General features: G+C 39.5%; 1 pseudogene; it reads right to left on the bottom strand.

Annotated features, from left to right (window-relative positions):
• Window positions 1-414: 414 nt before the first annotated feature.
• LOC121319603 overlaps window positions 415-26,550 on the bottom strand; it is a 38,870-nt pseudogene continuing 12,734 nt past the window's right edge.

The following is a 26,550-nucleotide window of genomic DNA, read 5'->3' as shown; positions in this document are numbered from 1 at the left end:
GTCAGGGAAGCTGGGACTGTTACAGTTTTCAAGTCAATTCTAAAAATGCACTTTTATAAAAATTATTTCTTATCTTAGTGGGTTTTAATGTTACTTAAAAATTTGATAATGTGTATACTTATTATAATATGTTATTTAAATGGTCTGATTATGGCAGTTGTACGTGTGACATACTATTCAGATGTATTGTGGTTTGTTCCTTTTTTCTGATATTTACTGTCCAATGCTTCGCGATACTTATGACAAATTACAAATAAATTGAACACGACACACCTGACAGGCTCTGAATAAATGGACTGCTAAGGGTAAAAGCCAGCACCAACCCCGACAACATTTCACAACTGTACACAAATAAATTGTATTTCACCACTTGCACATTAGCACTCACTTTGTGTGTATATGTGTGTTCTACTGTGTTTATTATTTCGAGACTTTAATCCATTATTTGCTGTGTACTGCCTGGGATTATTCTTTGCGGTCGCCAGACTGGGATTACAAAATAAACCATTGTTTGGATCGTGAACTTTGTTGTCTGTCTTCTGTTTCGTAATCACATCAACTGCGCAACCTGCGCACTGCAGGCCGCTTGTTTATGATGACTAACATGTTGCATGCTAAAAAAAAACAAAACAAGAAACACATTATCAGCTGGCATTACCTCCTGAAATACTGTACCAGTTTAGACTACAATGGAAATTATTTTCAAAAGGACAAAAAGCACAATGGTCAAGACAAAATGTGAACATTTTAAAATCAGAACAGAGTGGTTAATCACCACTTAAAATATGTTCAATCTCTTCCAGTCTCTTCAAGGCAGCAGCCCCTTTCTTCTCAATCTTCATTTCCTTGGTAGATTTGATTTTAGTCCTCTTATCAAGCTGACTTTCCTCTAGCAGTTTTTTTTATTGTTCTTTGCTCTCACTGGGATTTTTGGCAAGGAAGGTTTTTTGTGTATTCTTGTCATTCTTTACCTTTTCCAATTGAGTTTTTTTTCCCTCCACTGCTGGGCTTGAAGCACCATCTCCTGGAGATACAGACTGGCCTGCAGCACTCAGAGCTGCAATTTTCCCCCGGACTATACTCAAGTGCTTGCGGATGTACTCTTCATGGGGTGCCAGGGCCAGGGTCTCTACCAGGCACCTCTCTGCCTTCAGAAGGTCACGCTCTTCGAAATAAACCATACAGAGGTTGTTGAACGTTGTTAGGGTCCATTTGCAGAATCCTCTCAAAACATTCCTTGGCCCCCTTGGTGTCCTTTCTGTGATTCATCAGGATGTCACCTTTGAGGATCAGGCCTTTAACATGTTCAGGATAGTGTATTAACAACTCATTCAGAACAGGTAAGGCATCCAGCTCCCTACCGGTCTGAGAATAGAGAAGGGCCAGATTAAACAGTGCACTCCTAAAGCCCAGTTGCATCTTTATCATCCACCATTCTGCCTCTTCATTCTTATTGTCATCCATGGCAAGCATGCCAAGGTTAAGTACCCATTTGCGTCGTCGGGGTCTTGCTCGACATAGATTAGAAATCTTTGTTTGGCCTCTGGTCTGAGTCTAGCATCATCTACCAAAGAAACAAATAAGCAAACAAATCAATCCCTGTAAATTATCAATAATAGTTCATGCTACATCTGTAGGATTGGACTTTAAAAGACCCTCCTCCCAACAAGGTTATATTTAACATCAAGTTACTATAGTAATTTGTTATTTAGCAAATAGACTACACACACACAAACAGGACTTCTTAACTTTTTTCATTAACCACACATTACTGATGTTCTCTGTAAACACAGCTGTCTTTAAAGCAATTACAACACTAACCATGAAATGTTCATCTACATTTGCCAAACACAACAGCCAATATCTATCTGGGGGACGATAATTACAAATCCTGGCTGCGTACAAACACAACACTGGTTGTCTTCAATTGCTATTTATTCTATGATTTAAGACTAAGCTAATTAAATTAATCTCATTCTTTCTCCAATTGCGACAGAACTTTGTTGGTTGGTCCGAAAACGTATACCATGTGTTCAATATGTAGCACACATCTGTATAAATGAGCTTTACATGACAACTTAAAAATTGGCAAGGTGACTTCTACAACATTTTTTTTGCAGTATATGGGATGTTCTATGATACTATAGAATGTTAGTACTGACTTACCAGACTCCTGCATCAACAGAGCAGAATTGAAGAGTGCCAGTTTATGCTTGGTGTTCAGTTCTAAGGCCTGGTTAAAATTTTTCAGAGCTTCCGAGGGCTCCTTCATTTCAATGTTAACAATGGCCAGGTTATACCACAGGTCTGCGTTGGTTCTGTCCAACTCCAGTGCTCTCAGATAGGTATCTCTTGCTTCCAATGGCTTTTTCATCTTAAGTAGCAGTTCTCCTCTGATGACAAATGCAGATTTAATAGGGAAACACAGACAGCCACAAAATACTGAATTTAAAAACTGTGAAACGACCTAAAGATAGAATTAAAGACCATAAACCCACTAAGAATCTAGAGCCCATTCCACACTGGCATGCTCTACCCGGATCAGAACCTACCGGGTGAGGACACTGTGCCATGCGGGTCGGGTATGCGATTTTACACTGCTTTTGATAAAGCAGGTTTGACCTGGGTGACAAGTTCACAATACGAGTATCAATCCTCCGGAAACAGCTCATTACCGAAGCCTCCATCTATGCTTCTCTGGACTAAACCGTCAGCCCGGATGTGAAGTCTGGGTCATGCTGTGTCTCAATCAACAAAAATATGGCTAAACAGAAATGTACTCTGCGGAAGTGAAACTTTCATGCAGGTGTGGCTGTTTGTTATTGAGTCAGCTCACGAACAGCTGTCAAACATTTTATCTCACACAGCCCGGGTCAGAGTGTCAACCTACATCCTGAAGTAGGTCACTGGGACCCGGGTTAATCCAGGTACGTGGTTTCATACTATGCCGGATTGTGATCCAGTTAACCAGGACCCGGGTCCGGACCCATGTAGGAGTGTCAGTATGAAAGGGGCTTAGACAAATGCTCAGTCAGTCGTGCTAAAACTAGCCCAGGCATTATGTATCATTAGTTCCTGTTTTTTATATATAATAATGATATATATATATATTATCTAATATATATTATAATATATATATATATATATATATATATATATATTGCTGAGCATGATGGTCAAATTCTACCCAGCATAAAAATAAAACAAATAAACTCAACGTGAGCTCATTCACTTATTTGCCCGCTACTGACATTTCTATGTTGTTTCTCGAAAAAAACACTAAACATTGGGAGTTGATAAATCCTATTTTTGACTAATGGATACTACCTTGAAAAGTTTACCAAAAATATGTAGTCATTTTTATTAACACGAATTTGAAGGTACCAGCAAAAATTTTATATATATATATATATATATATATATATATATATATATATATATATATATATATATATATACGACCGTAAACCATGGTGCTTTCTGGTAATATGGTGTGTATTAATCAGGTGATAGCTAGGGTGCACATTGAGTGGAAGGCCCTGTCCACACTACATAACCAATCTTGAGAACGGTACTCAAAAATGTTTTAATTAATCCAGCTCAAAGCGTCCACACTAAAGTACTGTTTCATGTTTAGTCAGGTTTGGTGCGTACGCACACTATTAAATAGTTGTTTCAGTTCCTAGCAATGCAATGGAGTGTGAGTCTTAATATCACATTATCCCACCATGCACGGCATTTTAGGTTTACAACCACAAATATGCAACCTGTGTCTACGGAAGACATAGCTCTTCTTAGCATGAACATTATGGCTTTGTTTCTTAAACACAAAGTACATTTTATTGTAATGTGTGCCTTTCGGTTTGAACTCTGAAGGTCTTCTTCACTGATTTCATTGCTCCAGATGTACCTTGATTTCGGCATCTGAATACATCATTCCATGATGCGCCATTTTATACCAAGCCTCAGAAATTGCATATGGTACAGCAGTATTGATGGTCATTCTCAACTCCTTCAGGCGTCTGTTCCAAGTACTGTATTTGTACTGTCCATGTGCCAAAACATATCAGAAAGCTTTTTGGTATATTGGAGGATACACACAAAAATTTGTTTGGTATTACAGCGTCCACAATTGTGACAAAACACACTACCTGAAGTGATATCATTAAGAACCGGAGTCAGGAATACCCTGAGATGGTTTCGAGTGCGGTATTAAATACTGTGTAGTGTAGATGCTAAGTGTATTTAGCATTTTTAAGCCGGTTTAAAGGAAACTAATACGTTTTAAAGGCATAGTTTGGACAGGCCCTTAGATAACAGTCTTACAAGTGGATACATCCTGTGTTTGCCAGCTGCTATGACAATGTGATTTGGAATCTGAAAGAATGACACAGAAAATTCCACTTTTCCATAATAATAGGTGATTAACCAGGTAACAAACCACAATTAAAAAAAAAAAAAAAAAAATCCAGTGGCGTCAAAGATGCATTTTTATACTGAAGACTATATCTAATTATACACGATGAATGTTAAAAGAGGAAGCGGTTGCTGTTGTAGTCTATACAGGGAGCAGGTTTACCCCTATTTAATTGTCTGCTTACCTGCTGATGTAAGCCTGTTTGAAGTCTGGTCTCATACTGATAGCTTGTCGGTACAGCTGGTCAGCTTCTTCTAGGCATGATTCATTTGCATGAATTAAGTTTGCAAGGTTTATGTAGACATTTAGATGGTTGGGGGCAACACGGGTTGCATATTTCTTGCCTGGGATGATCTACAAAATACAACAGAATCTTACCATGGAGCTTGCAACTTACCAGAAACTGTTTTGTTTAAAGTCAACTAACTTAAGTGTTACTGCAGACCTTTACACAGATCAATAACTGATGTCCAAAATTAAAGAAATGCATGGGTCTATGAAACAAATCTGTCACTGCATCCTTTAAAACAAACTCCACCCGGTGATTTTTTTTAAACAAATGCTTAACGGGTTAAATTAATAAATGCATACCTGAACTGGAGCTTTCACTTAAAACTTCAGAATGATATTTTACCTTGAATCTACATTCTTTAAATTGTTCCGAAACTAATCTGTACATGCTGAAATAATTTTAAAAGGCATAAAATATTTGTTTTATAATGCTTGGAAGATAACATGTAAAATTGGGAGCACCTTTCAGCAGAACAACTAGAAAGCATACCTAAGAGTATAATGTAATCTGTAAACAAATGGTTTGTAAAAATGAAGTAAAAGCAGTATGTGTAGAAGCGTGTGATATGTATGATTAATGTGACCAGAGGGTAAAACAATGTGGCAGTAAAAAGGTTAGCTGCTACTTTGGACAACGTGTCAATCATAGGATTAGAGATGTGTAGTCACTGTTTAGATGCTGTAAAAACAACTCTCAAAGCATATGGTCTGTAGGATACAGACAAATATGAAAATAATCTGTTAGTGAAAAGTAGGGTTTAATGACATGTATTACACTTGATGGTCCTGATCAAATGCTAATTTAATGAAGAACTACTTTGTTAAGACAAAAATTAATGTAGTTAGGAAGAGTATCTATTCATACCAATTACAAAACACACTTCATTCAATGAACTGTGTGCTTTTGGTGTTGTATCACAATATGATACGATATACAGTGGTAGTCAAAACAAGTTAGTCATCTGTCGTGATACAGCCACCGTGTGATAACGTAAAAATATCACTGCTTTGCAATCGTGTTTTTTTTCTGACTACCATTGAATCAGCTACACTTCATTAGCCATTACACCAGATGGCAAGAGAGCAGAGCGGGCCAAGGACTTAAGACTAAGCTTTAAAGGCAATTGTGCATTTTGTCAGAGGGTTCCTTAACTGCACCTGGTTTGAAATTATGCTGTTATGTCAATTGATTGTTCATGCTCATTCAAATGGGAAAGTTAATTTAATTAAAATCGGGAACAGGCTGTATAAAAACTGCTTACAAGTATAAATACCCCACAAAACACTCACCATTTTTATGAGTAGAGGAGAAGATCAGTCTAGCAAGAATCTCAAATGAACTGCAGCATCCTTTTTATAATATGAATGTAAATATTATATTACCTGTACAGTACTTGTACACTTTCAACTATAATGATTCACAACTCTGTGAAGTTAGGCAAGAAATCAAAAGTCCTGAAGTGCGGCAAAGCCTCAGTTGTCGACATGATTCATGCAGATATGCTTAAAACTGACATTGACACAGCTACACAAGTACTGACAGATCTTTTCACCAACAACATAAAGACTGAACACAAGGTCTTATTGTTAGACTACTGAAAAAGGAGGACCTGGGAAAATGTGACAATTGTAGAGGTCTCACACTCCAGTCTGTTCCCAGCAAAGCATTCTGCAGCATCCTTCTAAACTGAACCGACAAAGCAATTGATTAAAAGCTTTGGCAAGAGCAAGCTGAATTCCATAAAGGCAAAGGATGCATTGGCCAGATTTTTGTCTTAAACATCATAGAACACTGCCTAGAATGGAATGCACAACTATATGTCAATTCCATCGACTTTAACAGCCTATGGAAAATACTAGGAGCATATGCATTAGCCAATTTTACAACCACTTTGAATAGTTATTCTAGATTGTGACATATCAGAATGGTTCCTAGTCAATACTGAAGTCTGTCAAAGAAATGATATCAATGCAACGCCAGCTCCCATATTCCCATAAATATCGAAGAAACAGATTTTACCTAGCTTTTGCCTTGTCAGCAATGACAATGGTACAAAGAATGACAAAATCAAGGCTTAAAGCATAGCTACACTTCAAAAACTACAGCCTACGTATATGGAAGTCAAAGATCAAACTCTACACCAGCAATGTGAAATCTGTGCTAATCTAGTTTGGAATATTGGCATGTAACCAAGACAATAAACTGTCTAGAACACATTTTACAAAACAGAATAAGATATCAAAACAAGGATTTGTACATTAAGACTAAATCAAGTGACATTAACAGAGATACGGCAGAGAAGACTAAAATGGCTAGGTCATGTACTTCGGATGCCACACGGCAACACCACCAAAATTGGAATTTGATGGACCCCACAGGGAAAATGCAAGTGAGGAGGACTGTTAAGGCACATCTAAAAGATATGCATGTGTGGTGGGAGGAGGCAGAGAAGGTTGCCACAAATAGATCATTGTAGAGCTCAAAGGTTGCAGCCTTATGTTCCAGAAGGAAGAGAAAGGGACTGTATCAAACAATTATACAGTCCTGTTAATTTTGTATTTGTTAATACATCCCTCCACTGCATGCTGTTGCCTTAAGGCAGTGGTCTCAAACCCTGGTCCTGGAGAGCCCCTGTCCAGCAGGTTTTACAACTGTCTTTACATCATCAATGGCTAAAGATCAGAAAAAAAAAACTGTTAATAATAACTAAGACAATAATTGGTGCAATTAAGTAACTGATAACTTGGTTGAAACGAAAACCAGCAGCCACAGTAGCTCTCCGGAACCAGGGTTGGAGATCCCTGCCTTAAGATAACAAAATATAACTATCAAATTCTCTCCCCTGGATGATAACATGATAACATTTAAAATTTCAATGCATGATGTTGCCAGTAAGCAACATATTTTACAAATGAGGACCAGAGGTCAATATGATGTGATGTGAGGTGAAGGTGGGACAGCCCTTCAGGAAGCTGGATTTGTAAATGGCATGGTATGTCAATGAGTTAAGAAACTTTCCTGTCTTTTTTATACAACTTGCTGACAGTTTGATCATTTAAAAAATATGTTTATGCCTAAAAATCACCAAAGGACACTTATGGGTGTGTTTAATAATTTGTAATCGCTCCTCTATTTTAATTAACAAAATTAGATTATGTTGTCTGAATAATACAAGAAAAGAGGCGAAGATACAAGAAATGATGTTGCAAAGACATTCCAAAAATGTATAATCCCGGAGTAATAATCCAGGTTACCAGTATTAAAAAAAAAAAAAAGAAATTTAAGGAATCTGCTTTTTATGCTAAGCACTGCTCCCATGATGTGTAGCACCATGGTAACTGGCATCGCACCAAAGAATCCTATCCAAACATGCTCTTTAGCATGGTATGGAGTGATCGACAGTAAATTGAGCTTGTTCTATCTACAGTGCTCCCTCGCTATAATGCAGGACATATAACACACATCTGACCAATACAAAATAAAATATCTCCCTCTATAATGCATGTATAGTGAAGCAAAAATGTAACTCTCCGTGAATTAACCATGCATAATGCAACATGTAATCAACACTATATTTTTTCAAAAAAAAAAAAAAAAAAAAATGTTTTCCCACTTTAATTAGAAGTTTTTAAACTATAAATAGCCTCGATAAACAGATGTCGGGAGTTCAGTTCAAAGCGACAGATAAGCAAACCAAGTGTGAGAAAGAAAGTGGGTTGGGCGAGGGGAAGAGGGAATGGGCTCGCCCCAGGAGCGGGGCTGAAGTGTCTCGTCTCCCGGAGAAATCCGCAGCTCCTCTCGCAGCAAAAAAGTAAACACATTAGGAAAGATAATAAATATTAGGCCTATTACATGGTTTAGTAACAAATGCTAAATAAGGTGTATGTGTTATAAAGTGCCAGCACAGCTTTTCTTCAGTTCACAGACAGTATCAAAAGGGAAAGAGTGAAACAGAAGTCAAACTGAGAAGTTGTTTACAGTGTGAACAACACTGGTACTATATTAACTGTAGAAATACTGCATGAATCACTAGTATAGGGAATTGGGGGACATACTGTAGGAGCGTTATATCTGAAGCACGTTATAAATCAAGCGCTATAGCGAGGGAGCATTGTATTATGGCGTTCTATAAAGAAAATTGCTTTATGACTGACCTATGTCATTCATAATGGAGGGACAAAGTTTCAAGAAGTAAGCCAATAAACAGGCATTGATTTTTGCCGACAGGACAATAATTTGGCAAGTCAATCACTTAAACATGGGAATTTATAGTACTTTGACAGTAAATACCATGTTAATAAAATGTGTTCAATTGCGATCTCGGAAGTTTGGAATTAAATTGATTAAAAAAAAAAAAAATGAAACTAAATTTTGCGTATCGCACTGACAATATTACTAACCTGTAAATAAACATGTACAGTAATACTATGATAAGTTTTCTACCAAAAACAAGATAAGTAATATGTTTAAATACTTATAACAAGAGAAACAAAATGTTTTTTAAATGGTGAAAAAATATTTGAAAACAACTTAGATATTATGAATTTTGTATGGCATTTGTTCACAAATGCCTGAAAAAAATGTGATTAAACCGGAAGTGACGTAGTGGTGCCAGCACTGATGTACACAGTCATGGCGAGGAATCAAGAAAGCACAGATTTTGACAGTGTATGATGAGTTGCCACTTTTTGGCAATGATTTGGGGCCACAGGGCTCCAGCCTTTCAACCTGGAACCTCCTGTGAGACAGAGGGATCCTGTCACGGTCGAGAGAAGAGCTAAGCTAAATAGCGATCGGCAGAAGATTGAGCTCTGGACCAGGCAAAAGACATGGAGGAGTGGGCACACTGCATGGTAGGTTTGATTCCATTTCTGCAGTGCGAGGCACATCTTTCAGTGTAATCAAAGTTCATGGAATATTACATGTTGTCAAATACAATTGCATATTGTTCACAATATACATAATGTGCCATATTTACTGGGCCTGGGGATGTAGCGTTAGGTAGTGGTCAACCAAAATAATAATAAGCAGCAATGAAAAACGAGCCAAACATTATTAAAAGCTAAAATAAATTTTATTGTTTCACACGTTTAAAAAAAAAAAAAAAGTGATAATCAAGAGAAAAATAAAAAGTTTGATGTTTTGATCCTAAGCGGGACATTCCTCGAGAGAAAGTGCTATAAGCAGGACTTTAGACCTCAGGTAGGCCGAGGACTCCAACACGAGCTGGGACTTTTGAGGAAGCTAAGCTTGTAAAACATCATAACCAGGAACTGAAGTGTGATTTCATACTGTACTGTCAGGGCATTTAGTACGTGTGTACAGTCTTTGTGTGTGTGCAGTGTAGGTATACATATACATATACAGTTGTCATCAAAAGCTTATATGCCTAATGTATGGAAATGTCCCTACATTGGGGTATGTAAACTTTTGATGAGAACTGTACACACACACACCTTGAACCACTGTCCCTCACTTTTTCTTAAATTTTTAGCATGTGAAACAATAAAGTACATTTTAGCTTTTAATAACAACTGTGGCACCTTTTTCATTGCTAAGCATCATGATTATGTTATACCACTGAATTCCTTGCATTCACAGACATGGCTGAGAAATCCTGCCATTTTACTTGCACAAACAGCACCCACGAGCGAAACACAGGCCTTTTCTTGTTCGGAAACCTGTGGATATGATGACCAGGCAAGTTGGATTTGCTACAACCCCCCCAAACGTGCTTGTTTACCATCACAGACCGTTTTTCAAACTATGTCCGTCTGTCAGTACAGCGTGTGGCGTGTTGTGGCCTCCCACTACATCACAGGTGAGGTAGGCACAAATGGAAAGTTTTCAGTGGACGTGGCTTAGGATCTGCTTTTACCACAAAATATGGGCACATAAACCATTTTTTTACACTTTAATTTTGCAGTTTTATAACAAATGCATACAGCTGATTTCATTGAATGGGACCTGGACATGCGCTTGTTTTATTACCATCACATTCAAACCTTCCTGCTTACCCATATAAGTAGTTATTAACAGGGTGACGAGACTGCTCCTTGTTCACCGGCACAGGCTGAGGTAGTTCAGGGTTACAGACTCCCATCATCACAAATCCATTTAACAGGCAAGTGTGTAGGGTTTCTGGTTTTCCCTTTTACTTTTTTACTCTAATAAGAAATATTCAATTTATCCCTGATAAGCCATTCATCTAAATAATAATAATAATAATAATAATAATAATAATAATAATAATAATAATAATAATAATAACTTGTGTGTATGTATATTTTCATGTTTAATAACACATGATTACCCTTCAGAAAAAAGGGGGAAAAAGGCATGCACTGGGATTTGTGCAAATATTCTAAAAGCATGAAGTTCAGTTAATTGTAGTGCTGTGTGTATTTTAACTGACAGCATTGAGGAAAGTAGTAGCTGTGACAAGGTCTGTGTTGCCCTTTCTATATCATATATACCAGGGCTTGAATTTCATTTTTGTGTGCTGGGGGGATTGCCCCCTATGCTGTAGCCAATGGGAGGGGGGGGTGGTGGTGGATTCCAACATTTTAGGGGGGGATGACAAAAGGCACTTTTGCATATAAAAAACTATATTCACACTGGTGTTGCTTTAAAATAAGCTGCTTTCAGGAGACCCAACAGCTGTTCATCACTGTGAGACAGAGCACCCTCCATTGCTTTTGCCATTGCCTGACGTGAAGCTTTTTGCACGCAACAGAAGAAAAATGTGCTTCTTTTTAACCAGTGATCCATTTCTAACTCTTTACACTCAGCCCTATGCTTAACTACTGGGTAGTTTCTACTTCATGCATGTAAAATATCAAATGAAAGGCCACAAAATTTCCTTTCATTGTATGTAAGTTGCAACCGGATCAGGCATACTACATGTGGTAGAGATGAGAATATATGTATTTAAAACAAACAAAAAAAACCAATCCTTTTTCCAAAATAAATCATGTTTGGTCACGGCTCAAAAAAAATAAATAAAACAAATTTAAAAAAATAAAAAATGGCTGCACCATTGAAACTCAATATGAAATGAACATTGGGGAGGGGGGGAGCTCAGCTTCCAAGCTTTCCAACGATACCGCCCCTTGCAGTCTAGCTGCTACAATGACCCAGCAATAGACTCAAAACAAAACCTTTGAAGCACTGAAGACATTTTAAAAGAAATCGTAAAGAACCTTATCTTTTATTTAACCCAATAGCTAGAAAAAGATAAAAACACTTTCACATGCTTGTCATGAAGTGTTATATTGTCTAAAAAAAATGCAAAAGACAAGCTTTCCATACAGTATCTCTGGAAACAATTTAGATAAGGAAAACCACTCACTCAGTACGCTTTTAAAATAAATCATTTTTTTAATAGGGAGGCGGGGTCAATGTTAGTTCTGTGTAATCAGCAAAATGAATTTCAAACAAGAGTTAAAGTAGATAAACAACATAATAGATAACATATACAGTACAATATACAAATTAAATTTTGCTCAATGTAGGCTTGGCGCTTTTGGTATTCCCACACTTCAGTGAGTGACACCCGCTGGTGAAACACTATTTCAGTCGTAATCTGTAACAAACCAGTTTAGTCAGATAATGCCCTCTAGCGTGCAGAAGATGCAGGGCAGGTTAACAAAATGCATATAGCACTGATTTCAGAGTACTGTGACATTTTTATATCTGGTTTTGGCTGCCACTAACAGTATCACGTAAAGAAATGAATTGGTATACCCTTAGTGGAAAGGGACATTTTTACTGTACAAAACAGAAAAACTTAACTTTGAAAATCATGCAGACAATAACTAAATTTGAAGACAATAATTCAAAATGTATTGTCTCTATACAGCAGAAACCTTAAAGTCACACAACCTCGATATGACAGCCATATCAAGTCAGCTGGTGCCAATGTCATGAGTGCCAACACAGTTAAAATGTATGCTTTTACAGCCTTGTAAAATTACTTCCACAAAGTCATAATTTTTATGAGAATAATAAAATACAGCAATGTACCAAATATGTTTGGGCTTCATTAAATGCCTGAATATCAAAGACACATGAACTATGGCAGCTATCTTAGGTCGCATATCAAAATGAAGTGTTCCCTTTGATTCTGCTTGAGCAGTTTGCTCCTATCTCCAGGGTATTATTTCTCCCTACACCCCCTCTCACTCGCTCCACTTCCACCACTGGCAGATTAGCTGTACCCCCCCACCACTCCCCCTCTTCCAGAGACCGCTCCTTCTCCTCCCTTGCCCCTCAGTGGTAGAACGACCTAACCACAGATATCAGGACTGCTAAGTCCCTGAACCTTCCAGCGCCTCCTCAAGACACATCTGTTCAGACAACCTCTGTAAACTTCACAACTCTCAACTATACTGGACTATATGGCATCCTATAGTACCAGTACTTGCATCAGCTTGTATTCATACTGGACTGCTACATACCTTGCCGTATTCTACTACTGCTCTTAAGTATAACTATTCACTGTATCTTGCACTTGATTTTACTCAGATATCTATATTCCCGTTTTTGGTAGCTGCTCTTGTTTGAAATCGTTCTTCTCCATTTATCATACTTTATGTGCTCTTAATGAAATTTACTTGTATAAGCAAATACTTTTTACCATAAGTTAACTGTTCTTGTCAAACTCGCTCTTAAATGTAATTATTTACTGTATTCTTTACTTTGCTCTTATTTGAATTTGATCTTATTTTCTACTGATTTTATTGTACTTTATAACTGCTCTTAAATGTAATGTGATTTTCTGTACTGTGATATTTTGTAAGGTGATACTTTTTATTGTGATATTTTGCAATAACTATAAGGCACCCTGGATAAGGATGTCTGCTAATAAATAATAAAGTCAGCAACTCAAATAGTTTATATGAGAGTTGAGGAGTCGAAATAGCAGAGGCTGATTCACACAAAAATATCCACCATCATTTTGATTAACTGAAGTGACTCCAAGGAATATATTTTCGTTTGTTAACTTTCAATTATGCCTGCCTATTGGTAGGTATTCACTGATCTTTTTATAGCAGAGCTGCTGATAGGCCCCTTCCTGGTGTGACGTCCTCGGTCCCGCCCACCGAGAGATTAAACAGTCAACCCACAGAAGCCATATTCTCTTTTGCCTCTCACAGACGGTAAGGTAAGATCTCTGTGTTGCTAAACGGAGTAAGTTTTTAAAGAGCTTTTGAAACAGTTCACTTTCATTCGTACTGAAAGCTGGCTTATCGCTTTTGTGGAATCGGCGGCTCTAAAACGTAGCTTTTTTCTGCTCCTTTCTTCAACAGCCTGCCTCGCTTGCGTTGCAGGCTGTCTGCATTTTAACCTGCCCCACTGTAGAGTGGGCCTCACCGGCTGCCTAGGCTCTCCCACCCTCTGTGTCGGGCATTTAAAAAAAAAAAGTGTGTTCTCCCTCTGTTGTTTTTTAATTCGCTGTGCGGGGCTCGGTTTGCCCACCACGGCTTTAGCCTGTGTGTCTCCCTGGTGCATGCTGCTCGCTGACCAGGTGTGTGACTACACGTGTCCAGGGTAGGCACCACATGTTGAAGCTAATGTGAGACACACATGTCACAATCCACGTGGTTCCAAACCTCAATCATGGAACCGGTGTGTATCAGTGCACGGGTTAGTACACAACGAATGTATGTGAGACACGTGTCACGAGCCACGTGTTCTAGCGAGCCACAACTAACCACGTGTAGCGTCAACCCTCACCGCGGACTCTCCTCCAATCTGTGTCGGGCGTTCCGTCATAATCTCTTCACTGCCGTTCATGGTTCCCCCAAGGTACGAACGTGTAGTACATCCTGTTTGTACGGGGTCCTCCTACCCGTATGGCATACGTGCCACGAACTCACAGGTAGTGCGGTTGAATACCGGGAGTCCCTACTCCGAAACAACACTGTGCAGACGCGCTCGGCTGAAAAGTCTGGGCCCACGAATCGTTATCCGACCGATCCCCGTGTCCCTATTAGAGAAGTGACGGCAGGTACGAGGTAGGGTACACCGACACATTGTGTAGGGACAAACAGTCCGCCGGGTATGCCGGTGGGGTCAGGGAGGCAGGACGCTGACAGGGTGTCGGGGAATGTTCTATAAGGGACGCGTGTCCGACTTTTCAGACCAGTTGTGCTTAGCAATCGGCGACGGGTCGGGATGTGCGTCCATCTCTGGCAAAACGTCAGCGAGCTTTGCCCCAGTCCCTCCGCTCTGTATTGTCCCACAGGAGTTCCGTCTCTACGGGTCCCAGGATGTCGAGAACTACACCGTCGTCCGTGGACGCCGAGACCGGCATCGGGGCCGAAAACGGTAGGGGACGGACGGGGTTATGGTCGGACAGAGGGGGTTACCTCGAGTACCACTCGTCTCTGGCTTCGCCCGGCTCCGCCATCGCCTGGCTACCGTCTCCTCCTGTGCGATAGCTATCGCCGGAGGAAGCGCCGCCTGGCCACCGCGAGGAAGCTCCGAGGGACACATACGTGACTCCCTCCTTCCTCTCCTCGAACACGTGAGCTTGTGGTCGGCACAAACGGGGTGAAAGGGATTCGAGATACAGCAGGAATACCCTACACAGACAGTTGAGACAAAACGGTCCGTGTTCCGACCTGGTGGCCCGTGACTCTGTGGGGCACAGGCCTTCAAGGCTTGCGTCCGGCACAGTGTGCTACTCTTGGGATCGGTGTCGGGAAGGTTCGAAAGTGTGCTGAAGGTACCTCCTCCCACGAGGAGAACTTTGTTAGGACGGAGCCACGGTTCACACCTAGCTTAGGCAGTAGTGTCGAACGAAGAAACAATCCGCCCCAACCTCAACCCGGATCGGGATCCGTCATCAAAGGCGTACGCCTCAGGCGGGGTTGGAGTTGTCGGAGTCGTGCAATACTGACGCACTATGGAGTCTGGGTAGGAAAAAGTGTGTGGTCTACGTTATAAACTGCACGTACGTGGAGCCTGTGGACCCACAAGTCGTGACCACATTGGGTCAAATGTGCCTTGTCCAGGCGAACCCTGGTACTCAGGGAAGGTTCCCAGTGCTTCTGGAAAGGTCCAGAACCATGAAGTCGTTCTTCACGGACGGAACGACGCGTTCGCTCCTGTAAGCAAGAACAGCTGGGGTAGAGGGGGTCTCTCGCCAAGATTGAGGACCATGGGTTCTACCTATGGTCGAAAACGCGGTAGGATCTGGACTCTGAGGAGGTTGTTCAAAAACTTCCTTTCCAAGCAAATGAGTCGTTCCATTTACAGTCGGAAGTGCGACCCGAACGTCAACGTATGCTGACATTGTCTCGCTCATTTTCGACAGCCCTGTGCTGGTGGAGACGTGACTGTCTCACCGCACTGCATGAGCGCGAGTGTGGTCGGGACACGGGCCCTCCTCTGTCTGGAGAGTGGACGTGTCTTGGTTGGGGTTGTGTGGATGGGAGTAGTGGTGAACGGTCAGGTGGTGATGACGGACGCCTCCAACTTGGGTTGGGGTGCAGTCTGGGAAGGCAGAGGAGTCTGCGGCAAATGGTCGGTCCGTTGGACATCGCTGCACATAAACATGCTGGAGTTGCAGGCTGTTTTCCTTGCCCTCCAGCACTTTCTTCCAGTGCTGCAAGTTGCAAATGTGTTGGTCCGGATTTACAACACATCAGTGGTGGCATATGTCAACCACGAGGGTAGCCTTCGGTCCCTGGGGTTGCATCGCATTGCCTTCCGGCTCTTGATTTGGGATCAACGGAATCTGCTGTCCCTATGGGCGACACATCTTCCTCGATTGGCAAACTACACATCCGTTGGAGTGGCGGCTCCACCCTCAGGTGGTGGAGCGCATTTGGGAATGGTTCAGGAAGGCACAGGCCGATCTCTTTGCCTCATGGAGACGACACACTGCCCCCTGTGGTATTCCCGCCACCAGTTGGGCGGTCCACTCAGTGCACAAGTGGCCCAGGATGCTCCTTTACGTGTTCCCACCGATACAGCTGCTTCCGGCCTTCCTAGAGAAGGTCCGGTTAGAGAAGGCGACAGTTCTCCTAGTGCCCCGCCCAGTGGCCCAGAAGAATCTATTTTTTGACCCTGTGTCAGCTCTTACAAGGCCAGCCCTGGGAGATCCCACTTCGCCTGGATCTCCTCAGTCAGGCAAAAGGCACTCTAGGGCATCTGGAACCAGGCAGGTTCCCTGAACGGGACCACTGGTCAGCCCTAAGGCTAGCTGACGTGGTCGTGGGCACGATGAGGTGTGGATAGGAAAAGAACTGCATCATACTGACCAGCTCTTTGTATGTCACGGTATACGGACCCTAGGACAGCCCCTCTCGATGGTATTGGATTGTGGACATAGTCTCGACTACGTATGACAATCCTGGCTTGCCCCCACCTGGGCGGGTAGCTGTGCACTCTACCAGAGGGTTGGTTACATCTTATGCCCTCTTCAGATGGGCCTCGCTGTCTGATATTTCTACTGTGGCTAGCTGGGCTATGGCGCATACTTTTTCCAGGTTCTAGTGCCTTAATCTGACAGATCCTTCCTTCCCTGCATTAGGCACAAGGGTCCTTGAGGTCGCAAGCTCACACCACTAACTTTGGGTTAAGCAGTCGTGATGCGTCCCTCATATGCTGCCGTTCCTTCTCCCTCGCGACAGCTCTGTTATACATTATCCCATACATAATGTTTGTTGGTGGTCGTCTTCAAATTGAAAGGGAACATTTGGTTACTTACCGTAACCCTGGTTCCCTGAAAGAGAAGACGACCACCAACCAGCTAGGTCGCATCAGTGCAAAAGAGAACATGGCTTCCATTGGTTGACTGTTTAATCCCTCGTTAGGCAGGACCGAGAACGTCACCCCAGGAAGGGGCCTATCGGCAGCTCCGATATAAAGAGCTCAGTGAATACCTACCTAAGGCAGGCATATCCCAGAAGTATGATTTGGTGGTCAATACTTTCTAGGAACCAGGGTTATGGTAAGTAACCTAACGTTTGTTTGGGTTATGGGACTATCAGATATGTAAGTATTTGAACAAATTGGTCAATCGGTTTCGTTATTAATTCCTATCACTCTTGGTTGCTACACTGCATGTTTTTATTTTCACCTAAACAAAGTGTTGTTGCACAGTAAACAGGAATTACTCTAGTTTTGAGTCTCTGCATTTTCAACAAATCATACAGTTAGTCATCCTGTTGGCAGCCACTTTTTGAATTCACAATAACGTACCTGTGGCATGAGTGATTTTGCAATCATGTAGGTGTCCTTGGCTTCTTTTGTTTGATTTAGGTTTTTATATGTTCTTCCTACATTCATATGGGCACCTATGTCATCTAAAATCAAAAGATAAAATGATAATTCATTATTTTCTTTGTCAGTTTTATAATGATGATCTATATGCAATGGGAATGGAATGTGCTTCCATGTAAGTTGATGACAGTGATGCTCCATCAAAAGCCTTTTCCAAACACCAATTTCTGCCTATTCTACTAAAAATACCTTGATGCAAATAACTTTTAAAGAAAATTCATACAATAAACCATCAAGAATTTGCCAAGAAATATGAATATGAATCTGAAGCTTTCTATAACAAAATCAATCCTTGGATCAAATGAGACAAAAGTATAACTTTCCCCAGAAAATGGGCCACAGAATGTTGAGAAAAAAAGGGAAAGCCTTCAATGAAGAAAACCTTGAACCTACAGTGGAGGAGGATCTATCGTGATTTTGGGGAGTTTTAGCGGTTCAGGGGCTAGAGACATTCATGGGATTGAAGACTGAATGAATACAGCCATGTATCAAAACATTCTGCAAAGTACATGGATACCATTTACTCGTGGGCTGATTTGGCAGACATTTCACGACAACAACCCAAAGCATACAACCAAGTCAACTCGGAATGCTTTTAGAAAATGAAGATACAAATTCGAGAATGGCCTTTGCAATCACTTGATCTCAATCCAATAGAAATTCTTTAAACTGATCTGAAAGCTGTAGCGAAGCATTGTGTATCCAATCTGTCTGAGCTAAAGGAAATATACAAAGACAGAGTGGGCCCAGATTTCAACAACAAGGTATAACATATTAAGAATTAATAAACGCCTGAAAGCCATAATAAAAGCAAATGGAGGACTGACAAAATACTAAAACAATAATGCTAATACTTTCGTCATGAACAAATACTTTAAATGAAATAAGTCTGTTAGTTTTTTTTATTTATTTTTTTATTAAGATTTGTTAAATTACTGGAAAAAAGTAAGGGTTAGAAAGTGTTTAAAGTTTACAAATTTGTGTCCTTAATCTGTTAACTTGAAGTTTGGTATAATAAGCGTGGAGTGCCAATACTTTTGTCTCTGACTGTATATACACCTCAAGTGTTTTTTTTTGCCTTCCGCTATGTGATTTTCTATTAAACCATGGTGGTGTTCCTGGTCCTCTAGCTATCTGTGCTAAACACTTTAAGCTTGAGGATGAACGACATCCCTTTATCCACTGTGGTAAACGTAACCACAAAACATCAATGGAGATCAGTGGTCATCTCACTGTTGAGACTTTGAAATATAACTGATTTAATGCAGACCAGGTTAACAAGAAAAAGGTTACAAATGTGCATGTCTGGAATAAGGTGCACTCATGAGTTTTCTGTACCACATTTTCTTGTAAATCATGCTTTCTGGTATACCAGAAAAAACGTTAAATAGGGTTAATTTGTAATTTATAGTTTTGCAAGGAAATTCATTAAAATGTCACCAAAATAAGCAATTTATTTATTTATCACTGCAGATGTGTTATTCATAAGTTGAATATGAATTATTTAAATATATTAAAACTTGTGGATTTTAACAGTGTATGAAATAATTAGGGTATTATTACATTAATATTACAATAGAGCAAATACATCTGTTTCAAACGCTCCTCAGTTTGCTTTTGTTCTGGAAGGAACTTTGCCAATAACTTCTTGGATTTTCCTGTAATACACAAGCCTTAATAAAAACATCCCTGCCCATCACTGTGACCACCATGCAAGCTGTTTTCAGCAAGTCTTTTAATAAATGTCAAACCTTTAGATTTGTGTCCTTTGTGTGCGTCACTGCACAAGTGAAGACCGATTTCTTTTTAGTTCTTTAAAATTGCCAATAAGCTGCTGAACTGTAGCAGACACCAGGTTGCCTGTAGGCATTTACGCATGAGCTCTGTACTGAACACTTCTTAAACAAGTCAGACAAGACCAACAGGAATTCTGAAATTGTTGCTTTTGATGTTTATGTATCAATCAATGATGTTTATATACGCTTTTGATGTTTACGTATCAATATCCCTTGGAGCACAATCAAGACGATTATTAAAAAGTGGAAGATTTATGGCACCACCAAGACCCTGCCTAGATCAGGCCGTCCCTCCAAACTGGATGACCGAGCAAGAAGGAGACTGATCAGAGAGGCTACCAAGAGGCCAATGGCAACTTTGCAAGAGCTACAAGCCAAGACTGGTCAAAGTGAACATGTGACAACAATATCCCACGCACTCCAGGGTGGCAAGAAGGAAGCCATTACTCAAGAAAGCCCACCTTTAATCCTGTTTTAAGTAAGCCAAAATACAGTCAGAAGATTCTATCGCCATGTGACAAAAAGTTTTGTGGTCTGACAAAACTAAAATAAAACTTTTTGCCTAAATGCAAAGCGTTATGTTTGACACAAACTCAACACAGCACATCACCCAAAGAACACAATCCCTACTGTGAAGCATGGTGGTGGCAGCATCATGTTATGGGGATGTTTCTCATCGATGGGGACTGGGGCACTTGTCAGGATAGAAGAGAAAATTAATGGAGCAAAGTACAGAGAAGTCCTTGAGGAAAACCTGCTGCCCTCTGCAAGAAAGCTGAAACTGGGACGGAAGTTCACCTTTCAGCATGACAACGACCCAAAGCACACAGTCAAAGCTACACTGGAATGGCTAAGGAACAAAAAGGTAAATGTCCTTGAGTGGCCCAGTCAGAGCCCTGACCTAAATCAAATCGAAAATTTGTGGCATGTCTTGAAGATTGCAGTCCATCAACACTCCCCAAGGAACTTGACAGAGCTTGAAAAGTTTCGTAAAGAAGAATGGTCAAATACTGCCAAATCTAGAGGGGCAAAGTTGGTAGAGAACTATCTAAACAGACTCACAGCTGTAATTGCTGCCAAAGGTGCTTAACTCAAGGGGGTGAAGACTTATCCAATTATGATCTTTCAATTTTGTATTTTTAATATATAATGTTTCTCTCAATAAAAACTTTTTTCCCCTTAACAGTGTGGAGTATGGTGTGTAGATAAGTGGAAAAAAATCCTCATTTAAATACATAAAACACTGACACAACAAAATGTGAAAAAAGTTGAAGGGGGTGTAGACTTTCTGTAGGCACTGTATGTTTGGTTTCCAATTTAGTTCCTGAGAAGAATAGTCGCCACAGTTATTATTATTGAGGTGTACTTGCTGCTTGCTGTGTGTTACTGTTTTCTGTAAAACACTGATATCCTGTCAGTTAAGAAAAGGCTTAATGCAAAAGCTTGTTTTAACATTCATGAGGATTCCATGCAAGTATTTTTTTTTTTTTAACGTGTTACATTTACGAGAAAAATTTCATTGTGTAAAATGCTTTTTTGGGTTTCCTTTCATTCAGTTTATTTTACATGAGGAAACCAGGCTTTTCAACAGAAGTCATGGAAATGAATGGGAAAGGTGGGGTTTAATATGTAAATTAGCAATGCGTAAATTATTCATGCTGTTTTTGAAGATTACTAGTGAAATTTTGTGAAAAAGTGGTTTCCATGTGCACAGAACTTGTACACAAGTGAATCTAAGCTGCTGTAATAAAGCAAAATAGCTCTTGCCTGGCTGGTTAACAATGTGTTTTACTGCTCTTGCCCAAATTGTTTTTCAAATGTCACCAGTAGTGAATACTGTTTCAACCAACTTATCTTACAACTTATTAATTAAAAATAAACTCTGCGGTATAAAATGAAACTGACCAACATGTATTGCAGATCACCATGGCTGAAAACTGAAGGAGTATATATACCTTTCATTCAGGCAATACAGCATATAATGGATCAGCTGCTTATACTACCCTGGCTTAGAAGCCCTACCTGTCCAAGTGGCTGACAGCTGCTGAGAAAGCATTCAACACCACGCTTGGGCAAATACGGGTAGTGGGCACTTGAAAGGGAGGTGGCAGATGCAGATGAAATGGACTGAAGTGCATTACTTTGTTCCCAAAATTGCCACTGCTTGCTATATCCTGAACAAACTCTTGTCAACAACAAAATTAGGTGTTCAGGAATCAGTGGCTGCCTGTGGAGACAGAAGGGGAAGGTTACAATTCACAACAAGCGCAACCCATGTTAGAGTGGGTGTTTATGCAAATTACAACCAGAGACTCTCAAAAACAAGCCAATTCCGCTTGTTATAAGCGGACTTGGCAACTGTGAAAGTTACCTCAGCCGCCAGTTTCAATTGGGCAGCAGCAATCTGAGGAGGCTCATGCTGTCTGAAATTCTCTCCTTTCTTTTTAGCTGTGTTGGATTTACTGTTGTTACATGTTAATGATGCAAACAAATAAAACGCAATCAATACACTCATTTGTGGTTTTATTTGGTCAGTTCTGAGAGGGCATAGACAACTTGTTGGTATATCTGTTGTTGCACTGTTTTAGGCGATCAAGCTGGCTCATGACATCCAGTTCACCAACTATATTTATTAACGTGGAGGACAGACATGCGTTGTCTTTGGACATAGCTGGGATCAAAAAAAAAAAAAAAAAACTGTAAACCCACAAGAGATATACAACATGACAGTCCAGACACAGCAAATAACAAAATTTTAAAAAGCCACTCGCATTATCATCAAGGTGAACTACACCACTGCTAATGATAAAATTGCCCTTCAGCCACTATTCAGCCACTACTTATGCTGCCGGGAACGTTATAAATGTCAATTCCTATTTGGATGGAAAACACACTTTAACCTTGCAATATTTACAGTTAAGGATAAACACACTCAAACATTTACATTTGAAACAGGGCGTGGATTTTCCTGTGTTTCGTCATTTACACGAGTAAATGAGATTTACTCTAATCCTCTCTTTGGCCGTTTATTTCAGCAACAAAGTCGTGATTTGGACCCAAACGTTTTAGCGAAAAAAGCACGCGCACATTTCAAGGACGTACGACCTGGGGTTGGGGTACTAACAGTGCTTTGTAGCCCGCCTTCCACTAGCACTTACAACTGTATTGTCATATTTTCTAAATTTTCTTTAAATTCTCAGTAAATCAAAACCCAGGTAGTAAAGACAGACCCCAGATATTGTTGGGTAATTCAAAACCCAGGTTTTTGGGTACTACAGTGATAAGTTGTTTTCTTTTTTTCATCTAAGCACTTACTGTATGTTAACACTTTATACTTCAGGGCAACAATGCTTTATCAAGTTACCGTCTCTGGCTCTTTTCCATTTATAACTTTCCAGGTACAAGAAAAACAAACCAAAAAAAATCTTATTAAAATCAGCGAAGACTTGACAACTGTGTTATAGAATTGCTGTGGTTTTATTCTTGCAACAGTACTGCCTAGATGATAATGATGCCAATATTTACAGCAAGACTAAGGTCACTAACATAGCAGTGTCATGTTTTTTGTCTTCATGGAATGATTTAATGCGATTTAAAATACTGATGCAAAAATAGCCTTCTGTGGTTCCACTTGCATGAACACATTGCGCTGAGCTAAGGTTTTAAGGTTTTAAGAATCCCATCACATGTAGTGAGAAACAGACATTTTCGTGAATAGAAACAAAGCACCCATGGTATAATCTTAAGGGAATGTCATACGAGATTGAGTCGTTTGTAAACATAATGTAATGGAAATGGAAAAATGACCTGTATCATTGATGTCCGATATCCAATGGTTAAAACAAGTGAAAAAGTATATTTCTACTGGACACCACCTGAAATATGTCATTAAACAGAGAAGAAAGTACATAGTATTGAGTCAAAATATTACATCTTTGAAATATACACCTACTTGACAGTTAATGAAGAGACTGTTCATCCTTACCTGGCTGAACCCTTGTAGCCTGTAGAAAATAATTTAAAGCTCTTTCGTAATTGTTCTGGTTCTCCAAAGCATGTCCTGCATTATTCCAAAGCTTGGCATTGTTTTTACTGACCTGGAATACAGAAATTGTGCAATATCTTAAGAATGTGTTGCACTTTGAAGTTATGCAAGTAATCTCACTCATGTGGACAATTAGCAAAATAATAATGACAAGCCAAAGATGTTAAAGGAAGATAAGTTTTTTTTTTATTGTTTTACCCTGAGCAAGCAATCAAAGAATAAGCATCCAAAAACATTTTACACTGTAAGAATGTGTTTAGTTTTGCACATTGCAGCATAATGGGTTCCTGTAAGAAACCAAAAGGATCCTCAGTTTAACAAATAGAAAAAAAAAAGTATGAAACCCTCCATTTTTCAATGCAAATGCTCTAACTCACATACTGATAGTCCCACTTAATTATAGTAGATATGTATGTACTTCTCAGCACTAAAATTTGCAATTATGTAGACTGTATCCAAAATAAAGTTAAAAAAAAAAAAAAAAAAAAAAACCTTTAGAATTTCTTTATTTTATTATAAACCATTTTCTTAATTTCATGCTATATTTTTTTTTTTTTTTTTTTGTTTTAGCAAAAAAATATATATTTTTTAAATTTAAAAATACTAGTATCAAAATTTCCCAAGTATAATAATATCAGCCGGTTTGCTACCCTAGATCTTAACTGCAGTGCTTGCATTGGCCATAATAGGGAGGATTCCACTTTTTTGGGGGAGATTTCACAAAATAATTCAGTCCCAATTTAAGAGGTACAGCAAAACATATAAATTAAAGCAAATAGACCTACTTGTTTATACAGAACATACCTTTAATGCAGACATGAACAGTGTGTATTCAGACTCCCAGTCCCAATTCCTGTTAACTGTTTTGACTGCATGAGTAGCAAGTATAATAGCCATACCAATCCATGAGAGATTTTTCAGATTACTACAGAAAACAAATTTGTAAAATTTCTTGTGGGGTGTGGCTAAATTCCATATACTGTCTAGATTACAGCAATTGTGTGGAACATGATAGTTGTTTTTTTAGATTCTAATATTTAAGCGATAGCGCCCGTCGATGAAAGCTCTACCATGTGGAAGCTGACCACGACTGCAGTGAAGTGTCCTGAGTCAGAAGCTTCATCAAAAGGGCACTATCGCTATTAGCAAAAGTTTTTTTTTTTTCAGATTATTTTCTTTTAACCCCTTGTGGTCCTATGTCAGACCAGGTCCAACATTACAATTTTCCCTTTCCAGTCCGACATCATGAAAAGCACAGGTCTCTAGTCATTTTTTTTCTCCACAGAAAAACTTTCAATGGGCGAATGAGACCGATAGGAGCCGAAATAAGCCGAAAAAAGTGCATCTCTCATAGCCCAATGTACTACAGCGATAACACAGACATAAACAATGGAAATAGCTGCTTCTGCATCCAGCGCTCAAAGAATATCACAAACATTTGCAGAGCTTTTTCACATGTTATTAGTAATAAAATAATGACTTGGACCGCATTATTGAGGAGTAATAAAACGAGTGATCAGGAGAGGATTTATCAGTATGCACGTCTATAAAGAGGTATGTGAAAAACACAGCGAACAAGGGGTGAGGCTTGGCTGGAGATGCAGTACTGTGTCCTTTTGCGATTCAGTGCCTGTTTTACTCTGAAAAAGAATATTTTAAACAGTGCATGTAAAATAAACAGTGCATGTGAAAATAAACTTGACCCAACCCTCCTGACAAGCGCTGAATAAATGGACTGCAAAGGGTTAAATGACACTTTAAAATGTAGATTTACTGTGAAGTTGTAATGGTGTCGGTTACCCTCCCGCTGACTAATTCTTTAGGAAAATAGTAAGGAAAATGTTCATAAAGGATCACATACAATAAAACAAACAACGTTTTACTTGCCAGTTGCTTATAGTTTACCTGGACAGTGCAAGATATCTGAATGGAGCAATATTACCAAATTGTTCACGTCTTGGTTTGTTGTAGAGGAAAGATGCTGAGCTCCAGTTGAGCTGAAAGGCTTACTGGGTAGTTGCAGGTTCAGGACTGGTTGCTTTTGTCAGCGCAAATAATTGATTTTGATGGATAATAAAACACATTTGTACCAATTCTGTCTGTTTAGTATTTGCTGTCCAATAATGTGAACTGAGCTTTCATTAAAATGCAAGTCAAAATGCACATGCAGATTTTAAGTTTGATTCGTAGCTCATGCTGTGACATTTTATGCCACTAGATTTGGAAGTTGATTGGTTGATGTACGGAATTGTTTTCTATTCCTGAAGGATCACATGATTTGACAGTGCTCTGATTTGTCCAGTACCATATCTGTCATGTGACATTCACAAAAAACAGCATTCAATCCTATTTATTTTGATTTGTTCCAGTGTCGTGCCTGTGCTGTACTCTGTGGTGTGGAATGTTCTTATCCGATTCCAATAGTTTTGACAGCCAGCAGCCACACCTTGTCACACTGCAGTGTAGCAGCATGAACACTTAAGATCTAAATGTACAATTGTTATTTAAATTTAAATGATGTTGCATTGATGTGTGTTTTCATATCTTGTTTAACACAAGTAATGTACAGCTCACTTCCTTAAAAGTTCAAAATATATATTATGCACTCAGGTATGTCAGTACATTTCATTTTAATCTAAGACCATAACACAATATAATGAACTCGCAATAGAACCATGACAAAAACACAGAATTTGAATTTGGC

This window comes from Polyodon spathula, chromosome 8 (assembly GCF_017654505.1).
Source record: "Polyodon spathula isolate WHYD16114869_AA chromosome 8, ASM1765450v1, whole genome shotgun sequence".
Classification (NCBI taxonomy): Eukaryota; Metazoa; Chordata; class Actinopteri; order Acipenseriformes; family Polyodontidae; genus Polyodon; species Polyodon spathula.
The sequence above is the reverse complement of the archived record's forward strand: the minus strand, read 5'-3'. Positions and strand labels throughout refer to the sequence as shown.